Source organism: Nicotiana tabacum, chromosome 17 (assembly GCF_000715075.1).
Source record: "Nicotiana tabacum cultivar K326 chromosome 17, ASM71507v2, whole genome shotgun sequence".
In the NCBI taxonomy this organism is placed as follows: Eukaryota; Viridiplantae; Streptophyta; class Magnoliopsida; order Solanales; family Solanaceae; genus Nicotiana; species Nicotiana tabacum.
This window is the reverse complement of record NC_134096.1, coordinates 74,365,876-74,378,943: the sequence shown is the minus strand read 5'-3', so window position 1 is coordinate 74,378,943 and position 13,068 is coordinate 74,365,876. Positions and strand designations below refer to the sequence as shown.

At 37.6% G+C, this 13,068-nt stretch overlaps 1 long non-coding RNA gene and 1 pseudogene across 4 annotated transcripts; one reads left to right on the top strand and one right to left on the bottom strand.

Annotated features, from left to right (window-relative positions):
• Nucleotides 1–2,245: 2,245 nt before the first annotated feature.
• LOC107826016 (uncharacterized) lies at nucleotides 2,246–9,510 on the bottom strand. 4 transcript variants are annotated; one of them, XR_012701278.1, is made up of 4 exons: nucleotides 9,376–9,492; nucleotides 5,753–6,115; nucleotides 3,534–3,651; nucleotides 2,246–2,674 (listed from the first exon to the last, which is right to left on the bottom strand). It is a non-coding gene; the product is annotated as an uncharacterized LOC107826016 (long non-coding RNA). The 4 variants fall into 4 exon arrangements; XR_001657196.2 differs by lacking the exon at nucleotides 2,246–2,674 and having other exon boundaries at nucleotides 2,687–3,651; nucleotides 5,753–5,918; nucleotides 9,376–9,510; XR_012701279.1 differs by lacking the exon at nucleotides 2,246–2,674 and having other exon boundaries at nucleotides 2,687–3,651; nucleotides 5,738–6,115.
• LOC107826015 (putative calcium-transporting ATPase 13, plasma membrane-type) lies at nucleotides 5,790–9,105 on the top strand (annotated as a pseudogene).
• Nucleotides 9,511–13,068: the final 3,558 nt, after the last annotated feature.

The following is a 13,068-nucleotide window of genomic DNA, read 5'->3' as shown; positions in this document are numbered from 1 at the left end:
TAGTGACACCCCGATGTCGGGCTTTTCTTTTCTGCACTTCTGTTTTTCTTTGATTTGAACTCTTTAAATGGACGTTTTATGTTAAATAATCTTGAAATTATCTTTGAAATTAAAATATCATTTTGTTTTGGAAATGAGTCGGCTTGCCTAGTTCCACGATAGGCGCCATCACGACAAGGGTTAGTTTTGGGTCGTGACAGGAGCTAGTAATCCATGCTATAACCATATCGTTACAACGCTCCCAAAAAGAATAGTAGGGAGAATTCAAGGTTGGTTGAGGGACTCTACCAGTAATAAGTCCTAGTTTATTTTTGGCAGAGAGAGCTACTAACATATTCTTTCGTCAAAGGAAAAAACCATTCCTATCAAAGATATCAGAAATTAGGCGAGTTCCGGGACTATCCGAGGGATGAATATAAAATAGATGGGTCGGTTCAATAGAGAACGAGGCAAACCCATCGTCAGATGATGTGGAAGACCTAGTATTATTTCCAATTTCTATATTGCTACCCATATTGAACCAAAAATGTGCATGCAATAGCAAAACAATAAGAAGAATCGAGTAGAATTGAATAGAAAGTTATCGTACTTCTCTGCAACCTGAAGAAGGTAATGCCTTGATAGCAGAACTGGAAAAAAATCACAATATTCAACCACATACCACCGGAGAACGTACAATATACCACCACAAAAAATCTCGAAAAAACTCAGAACTAGTCGTAGACGTAGCAAAATTGACGAAATTTGCAGTGAAAACGAAGAAAACAGGCGAAAATGGGCAAAAAAATCGACGAACAATTTCACCAGAGAAAACCCTCAAAGGTATAATCGATCGAAAGAGGAGGTTGAGATGAGCTTGAATCCCTGCTCCGATACCATGTTCGAGCAGCAAAATCGAATTGCAGAAGCAAAACTAGAATGATAAACCCTACACATGAAGAGAGTACAATAGAGAGGAAGAGGATATTTTTATTTCCGTCAAAATGTCTAATGCCCATGTATCTAGATCCTTCTAATATGTATATACAATTAGCGCGTGTTACAAATATGAACCCAAAGCAAGTAGAATTGTGATTACAAAGTAAAGAATGGACTTTCTCATGTAGCAGCTAGTTGGGCCTTTTTATTGGGCTGTCTCTCCAACGTAACATAGGTGTATGGAGAAAAAAAGTTAACCAAAGGAATAAACAAACAAATTAACTATGTATTTGTACAACTATCTTGCGAATATATTTGCTCACCATTTAGTTTAGACCGAAGTCATGAGATTTTAGAACACTTCGTAGGGTTTATGAAATAAAGTTTTCTTGAGACATTGACTACGCAATGTGACTTATGTTATAAACGTATACTAAAAATAGTAAGTCATTTGTGAAAGATGTTACGGAATCTTACATTTTAGGTGCCCACGTTTCATATATTTTTCCTTATCTGACAATTTTCTTCTAAGAATTTACTATTTATGAATAGGTTGGGAAAATAGTAGTCTCCAAACTCAATCTTACACTTGTGAAAGAGTGCATTAAACTTCCACAATACACAAATAAAGAAAGAGCATGATCACATTCAGCGGCGGACTCAGGATTTTGTACAAGTGGGTTCAATCTAAGTATATAACTTTAGTCGTAAAATAATAGTTGTCAAGTGGGTTTAAATAAAATATTTATACAAAATTTATGCAGCTTTAATCCTAATTTATATATATACACAGTATTATTTACGCACTACGTGCGTCCGCCACTGATCACATTAGGTTTGTTATATATGATTTTACCTTATGTTTTTTAAAGAGTTAGTTTTCACAATTTCACAGAGCTAGCTCCTAGTTCAAATTTGAGGTGCAATTGATCAATCATAAAACCAACCATCTCTGCCCAAGTGTTTGCTGATGATTTTGAACTCAAGTGTTAAAAATTAAAGGTTCCGCCTTGTTTTGGTTTAGACCATGCTCTGCTTTGAAATTATGTGGTTTCGCAGGATTTTTGATCCGTTACCAAACTGAATTACGTTGTTTTATTTAGTTTGGACACTGTTCACCCGAAAAATTAGATAACGTTAAATTTGTTTATGATTTTAAGAATATGTGATACAATTTGATACAAATCGTATAGAAAAATAGAAATATGTGTGTTCTTGTTTATGAGAATGGAATAATGAGCAAAAGAATGAATAAGGTAAAATAAAACAAGCAAGAGGAGATATCTTTCAATATGAGAAGTGATTTTTTGTTACAGTGTTTTCTCCGTGTCCGTATGTTTACAAGGATTCCTCCTTTTATAATAGAGGGATCCTACTTTATTTATAATAAAATAAAGTATATAGTGGATGACCCATGATGAATTGTCTCTTCCTCGATTAATTTCCGTTAAGATTCTCTCTCTTAGTGCGGTTGTAACGGCTCTTGTCTGTGAGCTCGACACTGGCTCGAACTTGTTATTGGGTCGAGCCCTCGGTTTTGGCTTGAGTTCGACCTCCGGGGTGGGCGTAGCGCATTTCTGACATCGAAGCAATGCCTTGCAGATCAATTTGGTCACGGACTCGATAAAAGTATCTAGTCGGCTCCTCGATCAGCCTTCGGACTCGAGGCTCGTTTGTACGGCCTTCAGAACTCATCCCAAAATCCCACTCCGGTTACTTACCATTCGAACTCAATCGAACGTAGAAAGTTTGAAATCTATTTCGACCATATACAGACACAATTGTCAGAGTACAAATTAAAACTTTAATTTAACTATTTAAGTAAAAGTCCGTCAGAAAATAGGGATAAGATTGACCGTACAAATAATTGAAATTATCGTAAATTGAATCCTAGAGTACATTTTCAGTTATAGAATAACACAAATGTATTCTCAAGTGTAAAGAAAAGTTATCTTAGAAATGCTAGCAAAATCTATAAAGCATCGCCAGTTGATATCAAATTCTTGGTTCCAATTTCTGTGTGGTAAATTATATTATGATACAAATTATCATCAACGAGAGCTTTATCTACATTACTAATCTGAAAGAAATTGACAAAAACGACGCAGTACTTATTCTATTACGAGTAACATTTACGACGTCTTCGATGTCTAAGCTAACTAAAATTGGTTTTCGAATGCATGAGTGTATTACAACAAAATTATGTTACAGAGGTGTTTACAATCCTTAATATCCTCTACGAAAAGTGATGCTTTTAAGCCTACTGTTTTCATATAAAAATAGTTTAATGATTCTCTTCTGTTGAACATAGACTACTCGAATACACTTGTATTTTAACTGTCACCTTCATATTCATGTCAATATAAAGACACTCATATATTGGGATTGATGGAGGCCATAGTTTAATCCAAAATGTAAAATAACCAAATGGGATGAGGAATTGGCTTGGATTTGGACAAACTTTGACTTGATGTTCTGTTGGATTATTAGGATGTTACTTTCCTCTTCGCCAACCAGATATTGAAAAAATAAATCACAAAATATATTTTGCACCCTAACCAAATACAAGAAAAATAGATGAAAAGTAACTTATTTTCCATAAAATATATACATACATGGGCACATTCGATTTAGCGGTGACAAAGAGAGCACCACAAAGCCTAAACATTTTTCCCGTCTTTATCAGACCAATGGAAAGGGTCGTCAATGCGTGTTATAAACCGTGTAGAAATCCTGAAATAGGAGTTGGAAGTTGTTAGGAAGCTTCATTTTAATCCTTTGATTGAAAAGTAGAGAAAAGAAGAGAATGCATGCCTATTTGACCATTGGATTGAACAGGCATTTCATTATTGAAAATCTTAGCATATGTTACGTTAATCATGAAGTAACATCACCATACAGATTATCTTATAACTAGTTTCTGGGCACGTGCATTTCATCGTGTATGTCGAGTCATGTAATACGTAATTTTATAAAATAATGCAATATTATTAAAATAAACTTTTGAGTAATTATTATACATGAAAGATTAAAGTACAAGAAATATACTATTCGTTATACTTTGGGTCCAAATATACTTCTGTCGTAAACTATTGGTTCAAATATACCCTTCTTTTGTTAAGTTTGTCCAAGGTGAACATTCAATCCTACGTGACACTGATATTTGATGAGATGGATACCACATGACATGCCACCTCAGCGCCCCTAACCCATTTTACCCCTCCCTTTTATTTTTTTCCACGACTAAAACTTGATTCCCCTCCACTATTTTCACCATTACCAATACCATGAAAAATATTATATTTCTAATTTTAGTCTTTTATGGCATCCACATCATTAAATATCAGTGCCACGTAGGAGCGGATGTCCACTTTGGACAAATTTAATGGAAAATGAGTTTATTTGAACCAATAGTATAACTAGGGGTGCACAAATAAAACCGACAAACCGCACCAACCCGATAATTCGAGTCAAACCGAGAAAAAAAAATCCGACTATGGTTTGGTTTGATTGGTTTGGTGTTGGAAAATAAAACCCGACGATATTTGGTTTGGTTTGATTTTAACTAAAAAAAGTCAAACCGAAACCAAACCAACCCGACATTATATGTATAGAAGTTTTAAATATATTTAATGCATGAAAATATTTATTGTAGTGTAGTTTAGAAATATTTCTTAAATATTTTCATAATTTTATCTTTTAACGTATTATTCTAAGCTTGGACTTATAATTTTTGGATGCTCCAATAAGTTTTATAGTCCATAAATATTAGTAACTCAAAAAAATCCTAAACTAAAATCAAATCAATACTAATGATAATAAAAGACATTCAATTCAATTGTACTATGAATGAAAATAGTGTTGGATATCTATTTTTTAGTTTTTTCATGGTTTAGATAAAATGCATAACTTATTTTTCTTTTAGTGTTTAGTCATGTAAATAATAGTACTTATTAGTCGTACTTATTTTAGCAACTTATTCGTAATTTTAAATTATATTTGTTTTCATTATAGCTTATTAATAATATTTATTTTATGCGATTTTCTCATCTTTATTGTTGAATATTTTAGTACAATGCCATGAATCATCTCATATTTATGTTATTTTATTAAAAAACACCTTATATAGTTCTATCTTACTAGGATTAAAGAAATATTTGGAGAACAAATTCTATATTTTGTGCTACACTTTATGAAAAAACAATCGAGAAAAACAGAGATTTAAAAACCCGACTTTGATTGGTTTGGTTTGGTTTTTAGATTTAATAACCCGATATAATTAGTTTGATTTGGTAATTAAAAAATCCGAACCAACCCGACCTATATACACCCCTAAGTATAACAACAAGTATATATATGGGCTCAAAGTATAACAATATGTACATTTAAACTTTTACTGATAGTACTCTGAGATATATTTGATAAAGACAATACCAATTTGTTTCTCATTCAAGCTATTAGCATTTAAAACATGTAAATTTCAATTAAAGAGGCTGATGCGCCGTTGGACGTGACAAACTACTGAACTATCAATTAAAATTGACTTGTACAATCTCAACTATATATATATATATGGCGTCATGTTTGATGGATAGGAGTGAAGGAAGCTTCCCATTTCTTTCTTTAAAACCACTTATTCTAGAATCCTTTTCTTCCCTATTTAATGATGAATTGATCATTTTCAATATTCATTCCCCATCATATGATCTGATTCTGTCAATGCTTTCCTGTTTTATACGAACTCCAAAAAAACAAGTTCACGTACGGCCATATATATATCCAGCTAACTAGTATAGGATGATGGAGGATCAAGACATACAGTGGAGGAATTGACCTTGAAGCTCAGGGGAATTCGCCGCTGCTAATTACTGATGAGGAGGTCAGCTCTCATTGTCCGATCTGCTCAGATGTTCATTGAAGCTGGAGCAAAAATAGCATCTCTTTCTCGAGTGACGTCATCCTCCACCATCAATATTTATGCTCCTCTTAACAGCTTTAATCTTCAACAATATGGAGTACGTATATAAACATATATACCTCTCCTTCTTCATTATAGCTAAAGTACCATCTTAATTTTAAGTTATATATACTGCATGCATTAATAACACTACTATTATTCTCTTTCTAACTAGGAATTGGAAGCTTCTGGAGATCAAATACAGCTTGATGAAGTTGTCGCAGCTTCACCTGATGGTGCCTGGCATGTTAATATTGTACAATCAGACAATGATCATATTGAGATTGAGCTTCAGCCTCATCAGCATTGCTTACAGATTAGCAAGATTAATGAGATTGTGAAGGAGAAGAACATGGATTCACTTCACAATTTTGGAGGAGTAAAGGGGGTTGTAGAAGCATTGAGTAGTGATGTCGAGAAAGGAATTCATGTTGGAGACATTTCTCGCCGCAAGGGGATAGACTTGTCTCATCACATGACCTTCACTGAGTATGGCCACTTCTTCCTACAATTAGCACGCAAGGAACCAACAATTTTGCTCCTTGCAGTGGCTGCAATATTGTCATTTGCTTTTGGAATCAATGAAGAAGGTATGCAGAATGGCTGGTTTGAAGGAGCACTTTTGCTTGTGATCATATTTGTGACTGTACTGATTAAGATAGCAAGAATTTGGTACCAAAGGCGCTGTTGGAAGAAGCAAAATGATCACAAAGCAAACGCGATACAAGTTATGAGAGGAGGCAAAGAAGTGGCAATCTCGGCCTCAGATATTGTTTACGGCGACATAGCCTTCGTGAAGAAAGGACATTCTGTTCCTGCACATGGTTTGTTTGTTTCGGGTGAAGCATTAGAGCTGTTCCAGCTGGATGATGGAATATTGTCCATCGTCAATGAGAAAAGTCCATTTTTGCCTCCTGGTTCTAAGGTGATTAATGGTGATGCTAGAATGATTGTTACAAGTGTTCAAGTGGACAAACCAAGCCAAGAAAACAAGATTTCTGAAACGGAGTCCAATTTTTGTGCCTACTTTGACAAGTTGAGCAATTGCATACATATTGGTGGGCTATTGATTAGCATTTTGATCATTTTGGTGGTGTTCTTGCGCTTTAAATTGGGCAAGAAAGATGACGAGAACGGATATAGGTTAGAAACCAAGGGAGAACCAGCTGAACTTGCATCAATAGTGAATGCCATGAAGAAGGTTTTAACAGAAACAAAGGAAACAGCAAGAGTTTGGATAGCTTTACTCGGTGTTACAATGTTGGGGATGACTGAAGGAATACCATTTCTTGTTTCAATTGCAATAGCATATTGGAATTTAGATGTTAAGATGGAACCAGTCACCACTATCTGTATAGAAAAGGCTAGCTGGTTGAAAGAGCAAAAATTGGAAGTTACTCAGTTTTTTCTTGGCAAAAAAGATGTCACCGAGATGTCTGCAGTGTTCTCTCTGATGGAATTGTTGTGTCCACTCTGACTTCTCAAAGAGCCTACCACAGAATAGAAGAACCAATACTATGTTGGGCCGAGAAGAACACGGGTATGCAAAGAGAGACTTTTGATCAGCAGTGCACCATAGTGAATGACAATGATATTGAGATGAACCCTTTAGAAGAACCTTGTGGAGTTGTCATAGAGAAAAATGGAGACAATGGGAAAGAGTACTATTCACACTTCAAGGGCCCTGCTGAATCAATATTGTCCAAGTGTTCCAGTTACTATGACTTAGAAGGTCAAGTACAGCCCTTGGATGATGAAAGAAAGAGTGACTTTGCTCGAGTTAACAACAATGTGAACGTAGTTGCATTTGCCTGCAAACGTACTCAGGTTGCCGAACTTGATGAAAATGGGCTAACATTCATTGGTATGCTTGTCTTAGAAGATAGTACTATCAATCTGGACAACATGAAGCAAGCAATTGCGACTCTGAAAAAAGGCGGAGTGAAGACCATATTTGCCTCAGAAGAAGATGTTGAAGTACTTGATACTATTGGTCATGACACAGGATTGCTCAATTCACACGATGCTCTAGTGGTTAAGGGTGAAGATTTCTACAACTTCACTGCAGATGATAGGAAGGAAAAAGTTGAGAAAATTTTCATAATGGGAAATTCCTCTCCCGCACACAAGCTTCTTCTCATAGAGTGTTTGAAGAGAAAAGGTGAAGTGGTGGTTGTGGTAGGAGAACAAGTAGCAGGTGAGTGTAATCAGCTGGTACTTGAAGCAGCTAATTTTGGCCTGCCTGTGGTGACTAATGTAATGAACTGGCCTGAAATTATAACTTTCGTGATAAACAGGATAAAGGGAGGAAGAATTGTTTGTGAGAATCTAAGGCAATGGATCCAACTTGAGCTAATCTTGGCAATCAGTAGCTCATCAATAAACTTCATACTGGTTATATGCAACAGAGATGCCCCATTAACGACAATTCAGTTAGTTTGGGTTAACCTTCTTGTTACGTTTATTGGAGGGCCAGCTTTGCTAATTACTCAACAGACCACAAGAAAACTAAGGGATGAACTATCTATCAAACCGAGAAAACCCCTAGTTACCAAGGTGGTGTGGAGAAACATACTATTTCAAGCTAGTTATCAGACTGGCATTTTTGTATATCTGCAACACCGAGGAAGTGCAATTCTGTACATCACTCCAAAAGTTACCAAAAGTGTAGTCTTTAACGGGTTCGCTTTGTGCCAGATTTTTAACATGTTCAGTGCAAGGGAGGTGGAACAGAAGAACTTTTTCAAGGGACTTGGCCAAAATTACTGGTTTTGGGCAGTGTCTGGGCTCTTTCTTGTGTTACAGGTGGGATTCATTGAAGTAGAGCCTCTCTTTAGCAATACGGCACGACTGAATTGGGAGCAATGGGGTGGATGCATTTTGATTGGAGCTGTTACATGGCTGTTTGATTGGATAGTAAAATGGGTATCAGAATACATAAAGATAGATAAATGTGACTGTGGGGTTCTTCACCTAGCTAGAAAGTGCATATCCAATATTGATTTCAAGTATTGCTTTAACAGAATCAGTTGCTGCCTAATCATATTATAGCAAGTTCAAACAAAAAAGCTTTCTTTTTCTTCCTAAAAATTTGGACATCAAGTTCTAGTTCTTCTTCTTTTGCAGGGCTGGATAACGAATATCGCATTCACACGTCGTGTGAAATCAACCAAGTGTAGAGCTAATACTTTGGTGGATTAATCGTATTGCAGTAGCTGCAGTTTTGAGTACATCTTTCCCACGTTATGTTAATTCTTTCATTAAGTTTCTCACTGTCACTTGGATGGAGAAATGAAGATGCAATATTGTTCTTTTTTCTTTTCCCTTTTAACTAAATTCAGGAATGCAAACTTATTATGCAGAAAGCAAGAATTCTATAAATTTCAAATATAGGAAATTAATTTGCTCAAAATCAGGATGGAAGCTAGCTAGTCAGTACACATTCTGCTAATTTACTGTAGTAAAGGAAGATTGATATCATATGCAAAAATATAGCTTACCTCAATGTAGATTTTCTCAAACTTGGTGTAAATAATGTACTAGAGAGCTTTTCTTGAGGAAAATTTAACTAGCCAGGGATGCTACTGCAAGACTTTAACTTCAGCAAAGTCAACTTGCAGTGGTCGTTTCTTATTATATATGGTCCTCACAATATCCAATAGGGATATTAAGATTATTTTTCTTCCAAACATTAATTTTTATTTGTCAGTTATCCTTTGTGTCTTCAACTAATTATTCGTGTTTGAGGCAAGGAATTTAAGGGGTAAAGCATACGATACGAAAGATACCAAATTACACAGACTTGATTAATTAGGGAGTAGATCAATGCACTTGGCACGTAACTACGGAGGCGGAGTCAGGATTTGAAACTTATGAGTTCGAGATTTTAAATCTTTTTCTAAATTAATAATTTATACATATTCAATGAATTTCTTAAGACAAATACATAATTTGTATCAAGCTATTGGGTTCGACCGAACACGTAAATTCTACTCTCCCTCCGCCTCTGCGTACGTAATATCATTTAAATCTAGCTCCTATATGATGGTGTAAAATATATTCGTACAATTAAATTATTTAAAAGACAATTATAAGTAACTACCTATATTAGCATGAATAGGTAACTTAAAGTTTTAAGTAACCTGTTACAAAGATTAAATTAGAATACTATTCTTACACTCATGTTGCATAACTTACATCCATGCCATTAACCTTTTTCATGAATGGACTCTTTACGTTGTTCGAGGGGGAAATCAGGTAAATAAAATTGCTTCTTTGAACGTTTTTAATACAGTACCATTAGCTTGATGCAAAGTGATAAATTAAATTACAATTGAAATAAATAATGATAAAGTAAATTCAAACCACACGAAATGAACAGTTTCAGTCTTGGAAGGTTAATCACCCTCGAACCCGATGCACTTCGATCGGTGTCAAGATATAGAAGAATAAGAGCTTAAAGAGAAAAATGATAATGTATTGCTTTAGAATGCGTGTTACAATGTGATAAATGAATTATCATACCCCCTTTATATTAGTAGAGCAGTCCTACTTGAGGTACAATTCTATAAAAGGTAAAAAAATCTCTTGATTTGTTGATTGTTAGTTCCTTATTGATACGTGTCGGGATTCCCGCCGTAATATCCGACCGGTCACGGATATTTCGTTCTTCTATTGGCTTCGCTAACAATGTTTCTTCGAGCTCTTTCGAGGCTAGGACCGATTCCGGGATCACGGTCTCGATATTCTCGAAGGCAGACGTCCTTCCCCCGGGCTCTAGTCCGGTAGGACTTGGGATCGATCTTTAGCCCTTTATCGCCACGTTTCTGGCCTGACATGTCATGTCGTAGGTGAGCTCGATTTTGATCGTATACAGATAGTCCCCTCGTTTTTCAGAGAGTAGACAGACGAGAAACGACTTGAGCTTCCGATTCTTACTTTGATACCCCGTGACAGAAACGACAAAACAAACGAAACGTCTTGTCAGTCAAGTCTCAATGGCATTAAATGTATGTCAGCCACCGGTCGGCCATTACTAGATGTGAACTGCCATTGAAATACTATAAATACCTCTTCCCTTGTTCATCCCGACTTTATATTCAAACCTTCTACCCTCGTACCTTCGAAATTTCAATACTCTTTAGCAATTATACTTTGTTTTTTTTTAAATCCTTTGCAAGAACTCTAGTTCGTTTCCATATGAAGCCAACAAGTGTACCACCTCATCTTCCTCTCTTACTCTATTTTTAAAGAAATGGCAAAGACTTCAAAAACCGTTCCCCAAAAAGAAAACCCTTCTACTTCGCGGCCAGATACTGAGGCCGAAGGAACTGTTTCGTGTACCGTCGTCGATGAACCATTACTAGAACCCTCTTTGAAAATGTTCATCACTGGAGGATGCTCGGTAATTGCCGATTTTAAAGTTGAAAAACCTTCCTCCGTACAAGGACGGTGTGAGGAGGTCCCGAGATACATATACCCGATTACTGAAGAAGTCCTCTCTACGGTCAAAAAGGATTGCAATTGGGTTGACAAACACGTGGTGGTTCCTGACCCCGATGAAGCCATCACCACCTATGTCGAGGGATACCAAAGTTTCTATACTTATCTCTTTACATTGGACCCGATGGAGTCGGTCATCATCGAATTCTGCAAGAGGTACGAGGTATGCCTCGTTCAGAGTCATCCTTCGCTTGGGAGAATCGTGATCCTCCTCCGATTTTTCGTGAGCATAATTGATGGCTGCTCATTCACCGTCGACCATCTTCTACACTTATACAGTCCCTGAATCTTCTAGAGGGGTGATAAAGCTCATGCGCCGGGTCAGTAAGTCTCCGTTCTCGAGTAGTGATGAAGACCGGGATCGGGGCTGGCAAGGTCGCTTTGTCCGAGTGAGGACTTCAGACATGATCCCAGCTGAGCGCATATCGTTCCCCGAGAAGTGGAACACATTTTGTAAGTATAACTTCGTTTTCAAAAGTCAATTTTATACTTTTTTCCTTCTATCTTATTGGTGCTCTGTGATGGTGCAGTTGTCGCCCGGGTCCCAAATGTTGTCCCTCGACTCAAGGAGTGTGTCGAGGTCATCGTAACACAAATATCCTACTCCGAGCGCTCATGGTGCAAGCTCTTGAAAGGCCGTTGGGAAACTCATTCCCATGGTGAGACTCCTTTCCTGAATAGGTAACGTTTAGATGCCTCTTTTATCATGAAGTCCTCACTCCCTTTACTTCTCTTTGCAGGTTTATCCAAGGATGCCGAACTGAGGCCTCCAGCCAGTAGCGAGGACTTACTTACCGAGTCCTCTGTCCCGAAACAGGCCGAAGAGAATAAAAGAAAAAAGGCTCCGGGTTCTCCGAGCTCGGAGAAGAAGAAAACAAGAAGAAGGTTGGTGCGCAAGTCTAAAGAAAGTACCAACATCCGAGCACCATCCTCGGACTCACTCTATCGGTTGAGGGACGAGTCCAAAAAAAGAAGAAGAAACCTTCGATCTGATGGCCTACGTGTCGTCGCAACTCGAAGGGCAAGGGGCCTCCGAACCGGAGAGAGGCGAGGCCGATCTGCCTCAAGTTAGGGAAGCCGACGAGGAGGCAGAGGCCAAGACCGAGGCTTCCCGAGATACAGGCAATGCCCCGAAGGAAGTACTTAGTGTGATAGACATCACCAAGTTACCTTAATTCACTGAGTCCATGTATAATGGGGCTTAGACGGTGAAAGAACGTCCCAACGAGGGGGCCCACGGAGCGGACGACCCCTTACGCGACTTTTTTGATGGCGTGGATTGTACCGCCACAAAGGACATCATCGGATTGGGTGACTTAGATTTGCCGAAGAAGAGTCCATCTTTGGGAACAAGCAGGCCTTCCTCAAGCCCAAAACTAATCAACCGGTTCCCAGATCCGAGTGTGGATCCTGACCGGAAGCGATCGATCGTCATCTCTATTCCGGAGTATGCCCGAGTCCTCTATGCCCCCGTAGGGGTGGCCAGTTACCTTCGATGTCTGGTGACCGAGGAAGACCAAGCCAAGATGAATGAGGTGGACGCTCCATGTCTGTTCAACGAAGCACAATATGCGCTAAACCAGGTAACTTCAGATACCTCTTGATGACTTTAAATTTGTACTTAGACTAATTTATAGATAATCCAAACATTTTTCTTTGTGTCAATAGGCCTCGGTGCTTCATCACGAGAC